Genomic DNA, 20,502 nt, shown 5'->3' with positions numbered 1-20,502 from the left:
AAGGCACCAGGATCCTGGGGGGGCGGGTTTGGTTTCCCACGGAAAATGGCCTCCGTTTGTACCCAAGACGCTGTTTCCGGGATGGCCTTCCGCCTGCTAGAATTCAAGGCGGGTCGTGGTTTCTTCCAGTCAACCAAGGTACCACTCATGAGAATCCTGGCTGGCCTGGGAGTGCCAAAGGTATCCTGCAAAATGACACCAGGAACTTGGGGGGGGGCGCGTTCGGTTTCCTAGGGAAAAGGACTAATGTTCATACCCACTACGCCCTGCCCGGGGACGACCTTCTGCCAGGTAGAATTCGAGACGGATCAGGCTTTCTCCCAGACCCAAGGAACCACCAATAAGAATCCTTGCTGGCCTGGGGGAGCCGAAGGTGTCCTGCAAAATGAAGCCAGGGACCTGGAGGGGCGTGTTCAGTTTCCCAGTGAGAAGGGTCACCGTTCAAACTCAATGCTTATTGCCCAGTGCTGGCCATCCGCCATCTAGAATTCAAGATGGATCAAGATTTCTCCCAGACGCCCAAGGTACCACCCATGGGAATCGTGGCTGGCCTGGGAGTGCCAAAGGTCTCCTGCAAAATGACACCAGGAACCTGGGGGGGCGGGTTCGGTTTGCCAGGGAAAAGGGCCACCGTTGGTACCCAAGACGCCATTCCTGGGGCCGACCTTCTGCCGGCTAGAATTCAAGACGGATCGGGATTTCTCCCAGACAACCAAGGTACCATTCATGGGAATCCTGTCTGGCCTTTAAGTGCCAAAGGTCTTCATGCAAAATGACACCAGGTACCTGGGGGGTTGGGTCGGGTTTCGTGGAGAAAAGTGCCATCGTTTATACTCAAGACGCAGTGTCCGGGGCCGGCCTTCCACTGGCTGGAATTCAAGATGGATCAGGCTTTCTCCCAGACCCAAGGTACCACCAATAAGAATCCTTGCTGGCCTGGGAGCGCCAAAGGTCTCCTGCAAAATGACACCAGGAGCCTGGGGAGGCGGGTTCGGTTTCCCAGGGAAAATGGCCACCGTTCGTACCCACTACGCCCTGCCCGGGGACGACCTTCTCCTGGCTAGAATTCGAGACGGATTAGGCTTACTCCCGGACCCAAGGAACCACCAATAAGAATCCTTGCTGGCCTGGGAGTGCCAAAGATCTCCTGCAAAAAGGCACCAGGATCCTGGGGGGGCGGGTTTGGTTTCCCACGGAAAATGGCCTCCGTTTGTACCCAAGATGCTGTTTCCGGGGCCGGCCTTCCGCCTGCTAGAATTCAAGGCGGGTCGTGGTTTCTTCCAGTCAACCAAGGTACCACTCATGAGAATCCTGGCTGGCATGGAAGTGCCAAAGGTCTCCTGCAAAATGACACCAGGAACCTGGGGGTTCGGGTTCGGTTTCCTGATGAAAAGTGCCACCATTTGTACCCAAGACGCTGCGCCCAGGGACGGCCTTCCTCCGGCTAGAATTCGATACTGATCAGGATTTCTCCAAGACCCATGGTACCACCCATGGGAATCATGTCTGACCTGGAAGTTCCAAAGGTATCCTGCAAAATGACACCAGGAACTCGGGGGGGGGCGCGTTCGGTTTCCTAGGGAAAAGGACTAACCTTCATACCCACTACGCCCTGCCCGGGGACGACCTTCTGCCAGGCAGAATTCGAGACGGATCAGGCTTTCTCCCAGACCCAAGGTACCACCAATAAGAATCCTTGCTGGCCTGGGAGCGCCAAAGGTCTCCTGCAAAATGACACCAGGAGCCTGGGGAGGCGGGTTCGGTTTCCCAGGAAAAAATGGCCACCGTTCGTACCCACTACGCCCTGCCCGGGGACGACCTTCTCCTGGCTAGAATTCGAGACGGATCCGGATTTCTCCCAGACCCAAAGAAACCACCAATAAGAATCCTTGCTGGCCTGGGAGCGCCAAAGGTCTCCTGCAAAATGACACCAGGAGCCTGGGGAGGCGGGTTCGGTTTCCCAGGGAAAATGGCCACCGTTCGTACCCACTACGCCCTGCCCGGGGACGACCTTCCCCTGGCTAGAATTCGAGACGGATTAGGCTTACTCCCAGACCCAAGGAACCACCAATAAGAATCCTTGCTGGCCTGGGAGTGCCAAAGATCTCCTGCAAAAAGGCACCAGGATCCTGGGGGGGCGGGTTTGGTTTCCCAGGGAAAATGGCCTCCGTTTGTACCCAAGACGCTGTTTCCGGGATGGCCTTCCGCCTGCTAGAATTCAAGGCGGGTCGTGGTTTCTTCCAGTCAACCAAGGTACCACTCATGAGAATCCTGGCTGGCCTGGGAGTGCCAAAGGTATCCTGCAAAATGACACCAGGAACTTGGGGGGGGGCGCGTTCGGTTTCCTAGGGAAAAGGACTAATGTTCATACCCACTACGCCCTGCCCGGGGACGACCTTCTGCCAGGTAGAATTCGAGACGGATCAGGCTTTCTCCCAGACCCAAGGAACCACCAATAAGAATCCTTGCTGGCCTGGGGGTGCCGAAGGTGTCCTGCAAAATGAAGCCAGGGACCTGGAGGGGCGTGTTCAGTTTCCCAGTGAGAAGGGTCACCGTTCAAACTCAATGCTTATTGCCCAGTGCTGGCCATCCGCCATCTAGAATTCAAGATGGATCAAGATTTCTCCCAGACGCCCAAGGTACCACCCATGGGAATCGTGGCTGGCCTGGGAGTGCCAAAGGTCTCCTGCAAAATGACACCAGGAACCTGGGGGGGCGGGTTCGGTTTCCCAGGGAAAAGGGCCACCGTTGGTACCCAAGACGCCATTCCTGGGGCCGACCTTCTGCCGGCTAGAATTCAAGACGGATCGGGATTTCTCCCAGACAACCAAGGTACCATTCATGGGAATCCTGTCTGGCCTGGAAGTGCCAAAGGTCTCCTGCAAAATGACACCAGGACCCAGGGGGGTTGGGTTCGGTTTCGTGGAGAAAAGTTCCATCGTTTATACTCCAGAGGCAGTGCCTGAGGCCGGACTTCCACTGGCTAGAATTCGAGACGAATCAGGATTTCTTCCAGACAACCATAGTACCACCCATGGGAATCCTGTCTGGCTTGGAGTGCCAAAGTTCACCAGCAAAATGACACCAGAAACCGGGGGAGTCGGGTTAAGTTTCCCAATGAAAAGGGCCACCCTTTGTACCCAAGACGCCGTGCCCGGGGCCGGCCTTTCGCCTGCTAGAATTCGAGATGGATCCGGATTTCTCCCAGACCCAACCAAAGTACCACTCATGGGAATCCTGTCTGGACTGGGAGTGCCAAAGGTCTCCTGCAAAATGACACCAGGAGCCTGGGGAGGCGGGTTTGGTTTCCCAGGGAAAATGGCCACCGTTCGTACCCACTACGCCCTGCCCGGGGACGACCTTCTCCTGGCTAGAATTCGAGACGGATTAGGCTTACTCCCGGACCCAAGGAACCACCAATAAGAATCCTTGCTGGCCTGGGAGTGCCAAAGATCTCCTGCAAAAAGGCACCAGGATCCTGGGGGGGCGGGTTTGGTTTCCCATGGAAAATGGCCTCCGTTTGTACCCAAGACGCTGTTTCCGGGGCAGGCCTTCCGCCTGCTAGAATTCAAGGCGGGTCGTGGTTTCTTCCAGTCAACCAAGGTACCACTCATGAGAATCCTGGCTGGCATGGAAGTGCCAAAGGTCTCCTGCAAAATGACACCAGGAACCTGGGGGGTCGGGTTCGGTTTCTTGAAGAAAAGTGCCACCATTTGTACCCAAGACGCTGCGCCCGGGGACGGCCTTCCGCCTGCTAGAATTCGATACTGATCAGGATTTCTCCAAGACCCATGGTACCACCCATGGGAATCATGTCTGACCTGGAAGTGCCAAAGGTATCCTGCAAAATGACACCAGGAACTTGGGGGGGGGCGCGTTCGGTTTCCTAGGGAAAAGGACTAATGTTCATACCCACTACGCCCTTCCCGGGGACGACCTTCTGCCAGGTAGAATTCGAGACGGATCAGGCTTTCTCCCAGACCCAAGGTACCACCAATAAGAATCCTTGCTGGCCTGGGGGTGCCGAAGGTGTCCTGCAAAATGAAGCCAGGGACCTGGAGGGGCGTGTTCAGTTTCCCAGTGAGAAGGGTCACCGTTCAAACTCAATGCTTATTGCCCAGTGCTGGCCATCCGCCATCTAGAATTCAAGATGGATCAAGATTTCTCCCAGACGCCCAAGGTACCACCCATGGGAATCGTGGCTGGCCTGGGAGTGCCAAAGGTCTCCTGCAAAATGACACCAGGAACCTGGGGGGGCGGGTTCGGTTTCCCAGGGAAAAGGGCCACCGTTGGTACCCAAGACGCCGTTCCTGGGGCCGACCTTCTGCCGGCTAGAATTCAAGACGGATCGGGATTTCTCCCAGACACCCAAGGTACCACCCATGGGAATCGTGGCTGGCCTGGAAGTTCCAAAGGTCTCCTGCAAAATGACACCAGGACCCTGGGGGGTTGGGTTCGGTTTCGTGGAGAAAAGTTCCATCGTTTATACTCCAGAGGCAGTGCCTGAGGCCGGACTTCCACTGGCTAGAATTCGAGACGAATCAGGATTTCTTCCAGACAACCATCGTACCACCCATGGGAATCCTGTCTGGCTTGGAGTGCCAAAGTTCACCAGCAAAATGACACCAGAAACCGGGGGAGTCGGGTTAAGTTTCCCAGTGAAAAGGGCCACCCTTTGTACCCAAGACGCCGTGCCCGGGGCCGGCCTTTCGCCTGCTAGAATTCGAGATGGATCCGGATTTCTCCCAGACCCAACCAAAGTACCACTCATGGGAATCCTGTCTGGACTGGGAGTGCCAAAGGTCTCCTGCAAAATGACACCAGGAACCTGGGGGGGCGGGTTCGGATTCTTGAAGGAAAGTGCCACCGTTGGTACCCAAGACCCTATGCCCGGGGACGGCCTTCCGCCGGCTATATTTCGAGAGGGATCAGGATTTCTTCCAGACAACCAAGGTACCACCCATGAGAATCCTCTCTGGCCTGGAAGTGCCAAAGGTCTTCATGCAAAATGACACCAGGTACCTGGGGGGTTGGGTCCGGTTTCGTGGAGAAAAGTGCCATCGTTTATACTCAAGACGCAGTGTCCGGGGCCGGCCTTCCACTGGCTGGAATTCAAGATGTATCAGGCTTTCTCCCAGACCCAAGGTACCACCAATAAGAATCCTTGCTGGCCTGGGAGCGCCAAAGGTCTCCTGCAAAATGACACCAGGATCCTGGGGGGCGGGTTTGGTTTCCCACGGAAAATGGCCTCCGTTTGTACCCAAGACGCCGTTTCCGGGGCCGACCTTCCGTCTGCTATAATTCAAGGCGGGTCGTGGTTTCTTCCTGTCAACCAAAGTACCACTCATGGGAATCCTGTCTGGTCTTGGAGTGCTAAAGGTCTCCTGCAAAATTACACAAGGAACAATGGGGGGGCCGGTTTCAGTTTCCCTGGGAAAAGGGCCACCTTTTTTACCCAAGAGCCTTTCCCGGGGCCAGATTTCTACTGGCAAGAATTTGAGACGGATCAGGATTTCTCCAAGACTTAAGGTAGCAACCATGGAAATCCTGTCGGGCCTGGGAGTGCCAAAAGTCTCCTGCAAAATGACACCGGGAACTTGGAAGGGCTTGTTCAGTTTCCCAATGAAAAGGGTCACCATTCGAACTCAATGCTTATTGCCTGGGGCCGGCCATCCGCCATCTAGAATTCAAGACAGATCAGGATTTCTTCCAGATGCCCAAGGTACCGCCCATGAGAATCGAGGCTGGCCTGGGAGTGCCAAAGGTCTCCTGCAAAATGACACCAGGAACCTGGGGGGGCGTGTTCGGTTTCCTGAAGAAAAGTGCCACCAATTGTACCCAAGACGCTGCGCCCGGGGACGGCCTTCCTCCGGCTAGAATTCGATACTGATCAGGATTTCTCCAAGACCCATGGTACCACCCATGGGAATCATGTCTGACCTGGAAGTTCCAAAGGTATCCTGCAAAATGACACCAGGAACTTGGAGGGGGGCGCGTTCGGTTTCCTAGGGAAAAGGACTAACCTTCATACCCACTACGCCCTGCCCGGCGACGACCTTCTGCCAGGCAGAATTCGAGACGGATCAGGCTTTCTCCCAGACCCAAGGTACCACCAATAAGAATCCTTGCTGGCCTGGGAGCGCCAAAGGTCTCCTGCAAAATGACACCAGGAGCCTGGGGAGGCGGGTTCGGTTTCCCAGGGAAAATGGTCACCGTTCGTACCCACTACGCCCTGCCCGGGGACGACCTTCTCCTGGCTAGAATTCGAGACGGATTAGGCTTACTCCCAGACCCAAGGAACCTCCAATAAGAATCCTTGCTGGCCTGGGAGTGCCAAAGATCTCCTGCAAAAAGGCACCAGGATCCTGGGGGGGCGGGTTTGGTTTCCCACGGAAAATGGCCTCCGTTTGTACCCAAGACACTTTTTCCGGGATGGCCTTCCGCCTGCTAGAATTCAAGGCGGGTCGTGGTTTCTTCCAGCCAACCAAGGTACCACTCATGAGAATCCTGGCTGGCCTGGGAGTGCCAAAGGTATCCTGCAAAATGACACCAGGAACTTGGGGGGGGGCGCGTTCGGTTTCCTAGGGAAAAGGACTAATGTTCATACCCACTACGCCCTGCCCGGGGACGACCTTCTGCCAGGTAGAATTCGAGACGGATCAGGCTTTCTCCCAGACCCAAGATACCACCAATAAGAATCCTTGCTGGCCTGGGGGTGCCGAAGGTGTCCTGCAAAATGAAGCCAGGGACCTGGAGGGGCGTGTTCAGTTTCCCAGTGAGAAGGGTCACCGTTCAAACTCAATGCTTATTGCCCAGTGCTGGCCATCCGCCATCTAGAATTCAAGATGGATCAAGATTTCTCCCAGACGCCCAAGGTACCACCCATGGGAATCGTGGCTGGCCTGGGAGTGCCAAAGGTCTCCTGCAAAATGACACCAGGAACCTGGGGGGGGCGGGTTCGGCTTCCCAGGGCGAAAGGGCCACCGTTGGTACCCAAGACGCCGTTCCTGGGGCCGACCTTCTGCCGGCTAGAATTCAAGACGGATCGGGATTTCTCCCAGACACCCAAGGTACCACCCATGGGAATCATGGCTGGCCTGGAAGTTCCAAAGGTCTCCTGCAAAATGACACCAGGAACCTGGGGGGTTGGGTTCGGTTTCCCAGGGAAAAGGGACACCGTCAGTACCCAAGACCCTATGCCCGGGGACGGCCTTCCGCCGGCCATATTTCGAGAGGGATCAGGATTTCTTCCAGACAACCAAGGTACCACCCATGAGAATCCTCTCTGGCCTGGAAGTGCCAAAGGTCTTCATGCAAAATAACACCAGGTACCTGGGGGGTTGGGTCCGAATTCGTGGAGAAAAGTGCCATCGTTTATACTCAAGACACAGTGTCCGGGGCCGGCCTTCCACTGGCTGGAATTCAAGATGGATCAGGCTTTCTCCCAGACCCAAGGTACCACCAATAAGAATCCTTGCTGGCCTGGGAGCGCCAAAGGTCTCCTGCAAAATGACACCAGGAGCCTGGGGAGGCGGGTTCGGTTTCCCAGGGAAAATGGCCACCGTTCGTACCCACTACGCCCTGCCCGGGGACGACCTTCTCCTGGCTAGAATTCGAGACGGATTAGGCTTACTCCCAGACCCAAGGAACCACCAATAAGAATCCTTGCTGGCCTGGGAGTGCCAAAGATCTCCTGCAAAAAGGCACCAGGATCCTGGGGGGGCGGGTTTGGTTTCCCACGGAAAATGGCCTCCGTTTGTACCCAAGATGCTGTTTCCGGGGCCGGCCTTCCGCCTGCTAGAATTCAAGGCGGGTCGTGGTTTCTTCCAGTCAACCAAGGTACCACTCATGAGAATCCTGGCTGGCATGGAAGTGCCAAAGGACTCCTGCAAAATGACACCAGGAACCTGGGGGTTCGGGTTCGGTTTCCTGAAGAAAAGTGCCACCATTTGTACCCAAGACGCTGCGCTTGGGGACGGCCTTCCTCCGGCTAGAATTCGATACTGATCAGGATTTCTCCAAGACCCATGGTACCACCCATGGGAATCATGTCTGACCTGGAAGTTCCAAAGGTATCCTGCAAAATGACACCAGGAACTCGGGGGGGGGCGCGTTCGGTTTCCTAGGGAAAAGGACTAACCTTCATACCCACTACGCCCTGCCCGGGGACGACCTTCTGCCAGGCAGAATTCGAGACGGATCAGGCTTTCTCCCAGACCCAAGGTACCACCAATAAGAATCCTTGCTGGCCTGGGAGCGCCAAAGGTCTCCTGCAAAATGACACCAGGAGCCTGGGGAGGCGGGTTCGGTTTCCCAGGGAAAATGGCCACCGTTCGTACCCACTACGCCCTGCCCGGGGGCGACATTCTCCTGGATAGAATTCGAGACGGATTAGGCTTACTCCCGGACCCAAGGAACCACCAATAAGAATCCTTGCTGGCCTGGGAGTGCCAAAGATCTCCTGCAAAAAGGCACCAGGATCCTGGGGGGGCGGGTTTGGTTTCCCACGGAAAATGGCCTCCGTTTGTACCCAAGATGCTGTTTCCGGGGCCGGCCTTCCGCCTGCTAGAATTCAAGGCCGGTCGTGGTTTCTTCCAGTCAACCAAGGTACCACTCATGAGAATCCTGGCTGGCATGGAAGTGCCAAAGGTCTCATGCAAAATGACACCAGGAACCTGGGGGTTCGGGTTCGGTTTCCTGATGAAAAGTGCCACCATTTGTACCCAAGACGCTGCGCCCAGGGACGGCCTTCCTCCGGCTAGAATTCGATACTGATCAGGATTTCTCCAAGACCCATGGTACCACCCATGGGAATCATGTCTGACCTGGAAGTTCCAAAGGTATCCTGCAAAATGACACCAGGAACTCGGGGGGGGGCGCGTTCGGTTTCCTAGGGAAAAGGACTAACCTTCATACCCACTACGCCCTGCCCGGGGACGACCTTCTGCCAGGCAGAATTCGAGACGGATCAGGCTTGCTCCCAGACCCAAGGTACCACCAATAAGAATCCTTGCTGGCCTGGGAGCGCCAAAGGTCTCCTGCAAAATGACACCAGGAGCCTGGGGAGGCGGGTTCGGTTTCCCAGGAAAAAATGGCCACCGTTCGTACCCACTACGCCCTGCCCGGGGACGACCTTCTCCTGGCTAGAATTCGAGACGGATTAGGCTTACTCCCAGACCCAAAGAAACCACCAATAAGAATCCTTGCTGGCCTGGGAGCGCCAAAGGTCTCCTGCAAAATGACACCAGGAGCCTGGGGAGGCGGGTTCGGTTTCCCAGGGAAAATGGCCACCGTTCGTACCCACTACGCCCTGCCCGGGGACGACCTTCCCCTGGCTAGAATTCGAGACGGATTAGGCTTACTCCCAGACCCAAGGAACCACCAATAAGAATCCTTGCTGGCCTGGGAGTGCCAAAGATCTCCTGCAAAAAGGCACCAGGATCCTGGGGGGGCGGGTTTGGTTTCCCACGGAAAATGGCCTCCGTTTGTACCCAAGACGCTGTTTCCGGGATGGCCTTCCGCCTGCTAGAATTCAAGGCGGGTCGTGGTTTCTTCCAGTCAACCAAGGTACCACTCATGAGAATCCTGGCTGGCCTGGGAGTGCCAAAGGTATCCTGCAAAATGACACCAGGAACTTGGGGGGGGGCGCGTTCGGTTTCCTAGGGAAAAGGACTAATGTTCATACCCACTACGCCCTGCCCGGGGACGACCTTCTGCCAGGTAGAATTCGAGACGGATCAGGCTTTCTCCCAGACCCAAGGAACCACCAATAAGAATCCTTGCTGGCCTGGGGGTGCCGAAGGTGTCCTGCAAAATGAAGCCAGGGACCTGGAGGGGCGTGTTCAGTTTCCCAGTGAGAAGGGTCACCGTTCAAACTCAATGCTTATTGCCCAGTGCTGGCCATCCGCCATCTAGAATTCAAGATGGATCAAGATTTCTCCCAGACGCCCAAGGTACCACCCATGGGAATCGTGGCTGGCCTGGGAGTGCCAAAGGTCTCCTGCAAAATGACACCAGGAACCTGGGGGGGCGGGTTCGGTTTCCCAGGGAAAAGGGCCACCGTTGGTACCCAAGACGCCATTCCTGGGGCCGACCTTCTGCCGGCTAGAATTCAAGACGGATCGGGATTTCTCCCAGACAACCAAGGTACCATTCATGGGAATCCTGTCTGGCCTGGAAGTGCCAAAGGTCTCCTGCAAAATGACACCAGGACCCAGGGGGGTTGGGTTCGGTTTCGTGGAGAAAAGTTCCATCGTTTATACTCCAGAGGCAGTGCCTGAGGCCGGACTTCCACTGGCTAGAATTCGAGACGAATCAGGATTTCTTCCAGACAACCATAGTACCACCCATGGGAATCCTGTCTGGCTTGGAGTGCCAAAGTTCACCAGCAAAATGACACCAGAAACCGGGGGAGTCGGGTTAAGTTTCCCAATGAAAAGGGCCACCCTTTGTACCCAAGACGCCGTGCCCGGGGCCGGCCTTTCGCCTGCTAGAATTCGAGATGGATCCGGATTTCTCCCAGACCCAACCAAAGTACCACTCATGGGAATCCTGTCTGGACTGGGAGTGCCAAAGGTCTCCTGCAAAATGACACCAGGAGCCTGGGGAGGCGGGTTTGGTTTCCCAGGGAAAATGGCCACCGTTCGTACCCACTACGCCCTGCCCGGGGACGACCTTCTCCTGGCTAGAATTCGAGACGGATTAGGCTTACTCCCGGACCCAAGGAACCACCAATAAGAATCCTTGCTGGCCTGGGAGTGCCAAAGATCTCCTGCAAAAAGGCACCAGGATCCTGGGGGGGCGGGTTTGGTTTCCCATGGAAAATGGCCTCCGTTTGTACCCAAGACGCTGTTTCCGGGGCAGACCTTCCGCCTGCTAGAATTCAAGGCGGGTCGTGGTTTCTTCCAGTCAACCAAGGTACCACTCATGAGAATCCTGGCTGGCATGGAAGTGCCAAAGGTCTCCTGCAAAATGACACCAGGAACCTGGGGGGTCGGGTTCGGTTTCTTGAAGAAAAGTGCCACCATTTGTACCCAAGACGCTGCGCCCGGGGACGGCCTTCCGCCTGCTAGAATTCGATACTGATCAGGATTTCTCCAAGACCCATGGTACCACCCATGGGAATCATGTCTGACCTGGAAGTGCCAAAGGTATCCTGCAAAATGACACCAGGAACTTGGGGGGGGGCGCGTTCGGTTTCCTAGGGAAAAGGACTAATGTTCATACCCACTACGCCCTTCCCGGGGACGACCTTCTGCCAGGTAGAATTCGAGACGGATCAGGCTTTCTCCCAGACCCAAGGTACCACCAATAAGAATCCTTGCTGGCCTGGGGGTGCCGAAGGTGTCCTGCAAAATGAAGCCAGGGACCTGGAGGGGCGTGTTCAGTTTCCCAGTGAGAAGGGTCACCGTTCAAACTCAATGCTTATTGCCCAGTGCTGGCCATCCGCCATCTAGAATTCAAGATGGATCAAGATTTCTCCCAGACGCCCAAGGTACACCCATGGGAATCGTGGCTGGCCTGGGAGTGCCAAAGGTCTCCTGCAAAATGACACCAGGAACCTGGGGGGGCGGGTTCGGTTTCCCAGGGAAAAGGGCCACCGTTGGTACCCAAGACGCCGTTCCTGGGGCCGACCTTCTGCCGGCTAGAATTCAAGACGGATCGGGATTTCTCCCAGACACCCAAGGTACCACCCATGGGAATCGTGGCTGGCCTGGAAGTTCCAAAGGTCTCCTGCAAATGACACCAGGACCCTGGGGGGTTGGGTTCGGTTTCGTGGAGAAAAGTTCCATCGTTTATACTCCAGAGGCAGTGCCTGAGGCCGGACTTCCACTGGCTAGAATTCGAGACGAATCAGGATTTCTTCCAGACAACCATAGTACCACCCATGGGAATCCTGTCTGGCTTGGAGTGCCAAAGTTCACCAGCAAAATGACACCAGAAACCGGGGGAGTCGGGTTAAGTTTCCCAGTGAAAAGGGCCACCCTTTGTACCCAAGACGCCGTGCCCGGGGCCGGCCTTTCGCCTGCTAGAATTCGAGATGGATCCGGATTTCTCCCAGACCCAACCAAAGTACCACTCATGGGAATCCTGTCTGGACTGGGAGTGCCAAAGGTCTCCTGCAAAATGACACCAGGAACCTGGGGGGGCGGGTTCGGATTCTTGAAGGAAAGTGCCACCGTTGGTACCCAAGACCCTATGCCCGGGGACGGCCTTCCGCCGGCTATATTTCGAGAGGGATCAGGATTTCTTCCAGACAACCAAGGTACCACCCATGAGAATCCTCTCTGGCCTGGAAGTGCCAAAGGTCTTCATGCAAAATGACACCAGGTACCTGGGGGGTTGGGTCCGGTTTCGTGGAGAAAAGTGCCATCGTTTATACTCAAGACGCAGTGTCCGGGGCCGGCCTTCCACTGGCTGGAATTCAGATGGATCAGGCTTTCTCCCAGACCCAAGGTACCACCAATAAGAATCCTTGCTGGCCTGGGAGCGCCAAAGGTCTCCTGCAAAATGACACCAGGATCCTGGGGGGCGGGTTTGGTTTCCCACGGAAAATGGCCTCCGTTTGTACCCAAGACGCCGTTTCCGGGGCCGACCTTCCGTCTGCTATAATTCAAGGCGGGTCGTGGTTTCTTCCTGTCAACCAAAGTACCACTCATGGGAATCCTGTCTGGTCTTGGAGTGCTAAAGGTCTCCTGCAAAATTACACAAGGAACAATGGGGGGGCCGGTTTCAGTTTCCCTGGGAAAAGGGCCACCTTTTTTACCCAAGAGCCTTTCCCGGGGCCAGATTTCCACTGGCAAGAATTTGAGACGGATCAGGATTTCTCCAAGACTTAAGGTAGCAACCATGGAAATCCTGTCATGCCTGGGAGTGCCAAAAGTCTCCTGCAAAATGACACCGGGAACTTGGAAGGGCTTGTACAGTTTCCCAATGAAAAGGGTCACCGTTCGAACTCAATGCTTATTGCCTGGGGCCGGCCATCCGCCATCTAGAATTCAAGACAGATCAGGATTTCTTCCAGATGCCCAAGGTACCGCCCATGAGAATCGTGGCTGGCCTGGGAGTGCCAAAGGTCTCCTGCAAAATGACACCAGAAACCTGGGGGGGCGGGTTCGGTTTCCTGAAGAAAAGTGCCACCAATTGTACCCAAGACGCTGCGCCCGGGGACGGCCTTCCTCCGGCTAGAATTCGATACTGATCAGGATTTCTCCAAGACCCATGGTACCACCCATGGGAATCATGTCTGACCTGGAAGTTCCAAAGGTATCCTGCTAAATGACACCAGGAACTTGGGGGGGGGGCGCGTTCGGTTTCCTAGGGAAAAGGACTAACGTTCATACCCACTACGCCCTGCCCGGGGACGACCTTCTGCCAGGCAGAATTCGAGACGGATCAGGCTTTCTCCCAGACCCAAGGTACCACCAATAAGAATCCTTGCTGGCCTGGGAGCGCCAAAGGTCTCCTGCAAAATGACACCAGGAGCCTGGAGAGGCGGGTTCGGTTTCCCAGGGAAAATGGCCACCGTTCGTACCCACTACGCCCTGCCCGGGGACGACCTTCTCCTGGCTAGAATTCGAGACGGATTAGGCTTACTCTCGGACCCAAGGAACCACCAATAAGAATCCTTGCTGGCCTGGGAGCGCCAAAGATCTCCTGCAAAAAGGCACCAGGATCCTGGGGGGGCGGGTTTGGTTTCCCACGGAAAATGGCCTCCGTTTGTACCCAAGACGCTGTTTCCGGGATGGCCTTCCGCCTGCTAGAATTCAAGGCGGGTCGTGGTTTCTTCCAGTCAACCAAGGTACCACTCATGAGAATCCTGGCTGGCCTGGGAGTGCCAAAGGTATCCTGCAAAATGACACCAGGAACTTGGGGGGGGGGCGCGTTCGGTTTCCTAGGGAAAAGGACTAATGTTCATACCCACTACGCCCTGCCCGGGGACGACCTTCTGCCAGGTAGAATTCGAGACGGATCAGGCTTTCTCCCAGACCCAAGGTACCACCAATAAGAATCCTTGCTGGCCTGGGGGTGCCGAAGGTGTCCTGCAAAATGAAGCCAGGGACCTGGAGGGGCGTGTTCAGTTTCCCAGTGAGAAGGGTCACCGTTCAAACTCAATGCTTATTGCCCAGTGCTGGCCATCCGCCATCTAGAATTCAAGATGGATCAAGATTTCTCCCAGACGCCCAAGGTACCACCCATGGGAATCGTGGCTGGCCTGGGAGTGCCAAAGGTCTCCTGCAAAATGACACCAGGAACCTGGGGGGGCGGGTTCGGTTTCCCAGGGCGAAAGGGCCACCGTTGGTACCCAAGACGCCGTTCCTGGGGCCGACCTTCTGCCGGCTAGAATTCAAGACGGATCGGGATTTCTCCCAGACACCCAAGGTACCACCCATGGGAATCATGGCTGGCCTGGAAGTGCCAAAGGTCTCCTGCAAAATGACACCAGGTCCCTGGGGGGTTGGGTTCGGTTTCCCAGGGAAAAGGGACACCGTCAGTACCCAAGACCCTATGCCCGGGGACGGCCTTCCGCCGGCCATATTTCGAGAGGGATCAGGATTTCTTCCAGAAAACCAAGGTACCACCCATGAGAATCCTCTCTGGCCTGGAAGTGCCAAAGGTCTTCATGCAAAATAACACCAGGTACCTGGGGGGTTGGGTCCGAATTCGTGGAGAAAAGTGCCATCGTTTATACTCAAGACACAGTGTCCGGGGCCGGCCTTCCACTGGCTGGAATTCAAGATGGATCAGGCTTTCTCCCAGACCCAAGGTACCACCAATAAGAATCCTTGCTGGCCTGGGAGCGCCAAAGGTCTCCTGCAAAATGACACCAGGAGCCTGGGGAGGCGGGTTCGGTTTCCCAGGGAAAATGGCCACCGTTCGTACCCACTACGCCCTGCCCGGGGACGACCTTCTCCTGGCTAGAATTCGAGACGGATTAGGCTTACTCCCGGACCCAAGGAACCACCAATAAGAATCCTTGCTGGCCTGGGAGTGCCAAAGATCTCCTGCAAAAAGGCACCAGGATCCTGGGGGGGCGGGTTTGGTTTCCCACGGAAAATGGCCTCCGTTTGTACCCAAGATGCTGTTTCCGGGGCCGGCCTTCCGCCTGCTAGAATTCAAGGCCGGTCGTGGTTTCTTCCAGTCAACCAAGGTACCACTCATGAGAATCCTGGCTGGCATGGAAGTGCCAAAGGTCTCATGCAAAATGACACCAGGAACCTGGGGGTTCGGGTTCGGTTTCCTGAAGAAAAGTGCCACCATTTGTACCCAAGACGCTGCGCTTGGGGACGGCCTTCCTCCGGCTAGAATTCGATACTGATCAGGATTTCTCCAAGACCCATGGTACCACCCATGGGAATCATGTCTGACCTGGAAGTTCCAAAGGTATCCTGCAAAATGACACCAGGAACTCGGGGGGGGGCGCGTTCGGTTTCCTAGGGAAAAGGACTAACGTTCATACCCACTACGCCCTGCCCGGGGACGACCTTCTGCCAGGCAGAATTCGAGACGGATCAGGCTTTCTCCCAGACCCAAGGTACCACCAATAAGAATCCTTGCTGGCCTGGGGGTGCCGAAGGTGTCCTGCAAAATGAAGCCAGGGACCTGGAGGGGCGTGTTCAGTTTCCCAGTGAGAAGGGTCACCGTTCAAACTCAATGCTTATTGCCCAGTGCTGGCCATCCGCCATCTAGAATTCAAGATGGATCAAGATTTCTCCCAGACGCCCAAGGTACCACCCATGGGATTCGTGGCTGGCCTGGGAGTGCCAAAGGTCTCCTGCAAAATGACACCAGGAACCTGGGGGGGCGTGTTCGGTTTCCCAGGGAAAAGGGCCACCGTTTGTACCCAAGACGCCGTGCCTGGGGCCGACCTTCTGCTGGCCAGAATTCGAGACGGATCGGGATTTCTCCCAGACACCCAAGGTACCACCCATGGGAATCGTGGCTGGCCTGGAAGTGCCAAAGGTCTCCTGCAAAATGACACCAGGACCCTGGGGGGTTGGGTTCAGTTTCGTGGAGAAAAGTGCCATCGTTTATACTCCAGAGGCAGTGCCTGAGGCCGGACTTCCACTGGCTAGAATTCGAGACGAATCAGGATTTCTTCCAGACAACCATAGTACCACCCATGGGAATCCTGTCTGGCTTGGAGTGCCAAAGTTCACCAGCAAAATGACACCAGAAACCGGGGGAGTCGGGTTAAGTTTCCCAGTGAAAAGGGCCACCCTTTGTACCCAAGACGCCGTGCCCGGGGCCGGCCTTTCGCCTGCTAGAATTCGAGATGGATCCGGATTTCTCCCAGACCCAACCAAAGTACCACTCATGGGAATCCTGTCTGGACTGGGAGCGCCAAAGGTCTCCTGCAAAATGACATCAGGAACCTGGGGGTTCGGGTTCGGATTCTTGAAGAAAAGTGCCACCGTTGGTACCCAAGACCCTATGCCCGGGGACGGCCTTCCGCCGGCTATATTTCGAGAGGGATCAGGATTTCTTCCAGACAACCAAGGTACCACCCATGAGAATCCTCTCTGGCCTGGAAGTGCCAAAGATCTCCTGCAAAATGACACCAGGAGCCTGAGGAGGCGGGTTCGATTTCCCAGGGAAAAGGGACACCGTCGGTACCCAAGACCCTATGCCCGGGGACGGCCTTCCGCCGGCAATATTTCGAGAGGGATCAGGATTTCTTCCAGACAACCAAGGTACCACCCATGAGAATCCTCTCTGGCCTGGATGTGCCAAAGGTCTTCATGCAAAATGACACCAGGTGCCTGGGGGGTTGGGTCCGGTTTCGTGGAGAAAAGTTCCATCGTTTATACTCCAGAGGCAGTGTCCGGGGCCGGCCTTCCACTGGCTGGAATTCAAGATGGATCAGGCTTTCTCCCAGACCCAAGGTACCACCAATAAGAATCCTTGCTGGCCTGGGAGCGCCAAAGGTCTCCTGCAAAATGACACCAGGAGCCTGGGGAGGCGGGTTTGGTTTCCCAGGGAAAATGGCCACCGTTCGTACCCACTACGCCCTGCCCGGGGACGACCTTCTCCTGGCTAGAATTCGAGACGGATTAGGCTTACTCCCGGACCCAAGGAACCACCAATAAGAATCCTTGCTGGCCTGGGAGTGCCAAAGATCTCCTGCAAAAAGGCACCAGGATCCTGGGGGGGCGGGTTTGGTTTCCCATGGAAAATGGCCTCCGTTTGTACCCAAGACGCTGTTTCCGGGGCAGGCCTTCCGCCTGCTAGAATTCAAGGCGGGTCGTGGTTTCTTCCAGTCAACCAAGGTACCACTCATGAGAATCCTGGCTGGCATGGAAGTGCCAAAGGTCTCCTGCAAAATGACACCAGGAACCTGGGGGGTCGGGTTCGGTTTCTTGAAGAAAAGTGCCACCATTTGTACCCAAGACGCTGCGCCCGGGGACGGCCTTCCTCCGGCTAGAATTCGATACTGATCAGGATTTCTCCAAGACCCATGGTACCACCCATGGGAATCATGTCTGACCTGGAAGTGCCAAAGGTATCCTGCAAAATGACACCAGGAACTTGGGGGGGGGCGCGTTCGGTTTCCTAGGGAAAAGGAGTAATGTTCATACCCACTACACCCTGCCCGGGGACGACCTTCTGCCAGGTAGAATTCGAGACGGATCAGGCTTTCTCCCAGACCCAAGGTACCACCAATAAGAATCCTTGCTGGCCTGGGGGTGCCGAAGGTGTCCTGCAAAATGAAGCCAGGGACCTGGAGGGGCGTGTTCAGTTTCCCAGTGAGAAGGGTCACCGTTCAAACTCAATGCTTATTGCCCAGTGCTGGCCATCCGCCATCTAGAATTCAAGATGGATCAAGATTTCTCCCAGACGCCCAAGGTACCACCCATGGGATTCGTGGCTGGCCTGGGAGTGCCAAAGGTCTCCTGCAAAATGACACCAGGAACCTGGGGGGGCGGGTTCGGTTTCCCAGGGAAAAGGGCCACCGTTGGTACCCAAGACGCCGTTCCTGGGGCCGACCTTCTGCTGGCTAGAATTCAAGACGGATCGGGATTTCTCCCAGACACCCAAGGTACCACCCATGGGAATCGTGGCTGGCCTGGAAGTGCCAAAGGTCTCCTGCAAAATGACACCAGGACCCTGGGGGGTTGGGTTCAGTTTCGTGGAGAAAAGTGCCATCGTTTATACTCCAGAGGCAGTGCCTGAGGCCGGACTTCCACTGGCTAGAATTCGAGACGAATCAGGATTTCTTCCAGACAACCATAGTACCACCCATGGGAATCCTGTCTGGCTTGGAGTGCCAAAGTTCACCAGCAAAATGACACCAGAAACCGGGGGAGTCGGGTTAAGTTTCCCAGTGAAAAGGGCCACCCTTTGTACCCAAGACGCCGTGCCCGGGGCCGGCCTTTCGCCTGCTAGAATTCGAGATGGATCCGGATTTCTCCCAGACCCAACCAAAGTACCACTCATGGGAATCCTGTCTGGACTGGGAGCGCCAAAGGTCTCCTGCAAAATGACATCAGGAACCTGGGGGTTCGGGTTCGGATTCTTGAAGAAAAGTGCCACCGTTGGTACCCAAGACCCTATGCCCGGGGACGGCCTTCCGCCGGCTATATTTCGAGAGGGATCAGGATTTCTTCCAGACAACCAAGGTACCACCCATGAGAATCCTCTCTGGCCTGGAAGTGCCAAAGATCTCCTGCAAAATGACACCAGGAGCCTGAGGAGGCGGGTTCGATTTCCCAGGGAAAAGGGACACCGTCGGTACCCAAGACCCTATGCCCGGGGACGGCCTTCCGCCGGCAATATTTCGAGAGGGATCAGGATTTCTTCCAGACAACCAAGGTACCACACATGAGAATCCTCTCTGGCCTGGAAGTGCCAAAGGTCTTCATGCAAAATGACACCAGGTGCCTGGGGGGTTGGGTCCGGTTTCGTGGAGAAAAGTTCCATCGTTTATACTCCAGAGGCAGTGTCCGGGGCCGGCCTTCCACTGGCTGGAATTCAAGATGGATCAGGCTTTCTCCCAGACCCAAGGTACCACCAATAAGAATCCTTGCTGGCCTGGGAGCGCCAAAGGTCTCCTGCAAAATGACACCAGGAGCCTGGGGAGGCGGGTTTGGTTTCCCAGGGAAAATGGCCACCGTTCGTACCCACTACGCCCTGCCCGGGGACGACCTTCTCCTGGCTAGAATTCGAGACGGATTAGGCTTACTCCCGGACCCAAGGAACCACCAATAAGAATCCTTGCTGGCCTGGGAGTGCCAAAGATCTCCTGCAAAAAGGCACCAGGATCCTGGGGGGGCGGGTTTGGTTTCCCATGGAAAATGGCCTCCGTTTGTACCCAAGACGCTGTTTCCGGGGCAGGCCTTCCGCCTGCTAGAATTCAAGGCGGGTCGTGGTTTCTTCCAGTCAACCAAGGTACCACTCATGAGAATCCTGGCTGGCATGGAAGTGCCAAAGGTCTCCTGCAAAATGACACCAGGAACCTGGGGGGTCGGGTTCGGTTTCTTGAAGAAAAGTGCCACCATTTGTACCCAAGACGCTGCGCCCGGGGACGGCCTTCCTCCGGCTAGAATTCGATACTGATCAGGATTTCTCCAAGACCCATGGTACCACCCATGGGAATCATGTCTGACCTGGAAGTGCCAAAGGTATCCTGCAAAATGACACCAGGAACTTGGGGGGGGGCGCGTTCGGTTTCCTAGGGAAAAGGAGTAATGTTCATACCCACTACACCCTGCCCGGGGACGACCTTCTGCCAGGTAGAATTCGAGACGGATCAGGCTTTCTCCCAGACCCAAGGTACCACCAATAAGAATCCTTGCTGGCCTGGGGGTGCCGAAGGTGTCCTGCAAAATGAAGCCAGGGACCTGGAGGGGCGTGTTCAGTTTCCCAGTGAGAAGGGTCACCGTTCAAACTCAATGCTTATTGCCCAGTGCTGGCCATCCGCCATCTAGAATTCAAGATGGATCAAGATTTCTCCCAGACGCCCAAGGTACCACCCATGGGATTCGTGGCTGGCCTGGGAGTGCCAAAGGTCTCCTGCAAAATGACACCAGGAACCTGGGGGGGCGGGTTCGGTTTCCCAGGGAAAAGGGCCACCGTTGGTACCCAAGACGCCGTTCCTGGGGCCGACCTTCTGCTGGCTAGAATTCAAGACGGATCGGGATTTCTCCCAGACACCCAAGGTACCACCCATGGGAATCGTGGCTGGCCTGGAAGTGCCAAAGGTCTCCTGCAAAATGACACCAGGACCCTGGGGGGTTGGGTTCAGTTTCGTGGAGAAAAGTGCCATCGTTTATACTCCAGAGGCAGTGCCTGAGGCCGGACTTCCACTGGCTAGAATTCGAGACGAATCAGGATTTCTTCCAGACAACCATAGTACCACCCATGGGAATCCTGTCTGGCTTGGAGTGCCAAAGTTCACCAGCAAAATGACACCAGAAACCGGGGGAGTCGGGTTAAGTTTCCCAGTGAAAAGGGCCACCCTTTGTACCCAAGACGCCGTGCCCGGGGCCGGCCTTTCGCCTG

Source organism: Sylvia atricapilla, chromosome W (assembly GCF_009819655.1).
Source record: "Sylvia atricapilla isolate bSylAtr1 chromosome W, bSylAtr1.pri, whole genome shotgun sequence".
NCBI classification, from domain to species: domain Eukaryota; kingdom Metazoa; phylum Chordata; class Aves; order Passeriformes; family Sylviidae; genus Sylvia; species Sylvia atricapilla.
The sequence above is the reverse complement of the archived record's forward strand: the minus strand, read 5'-3'. Positions refer to the sequence as shown.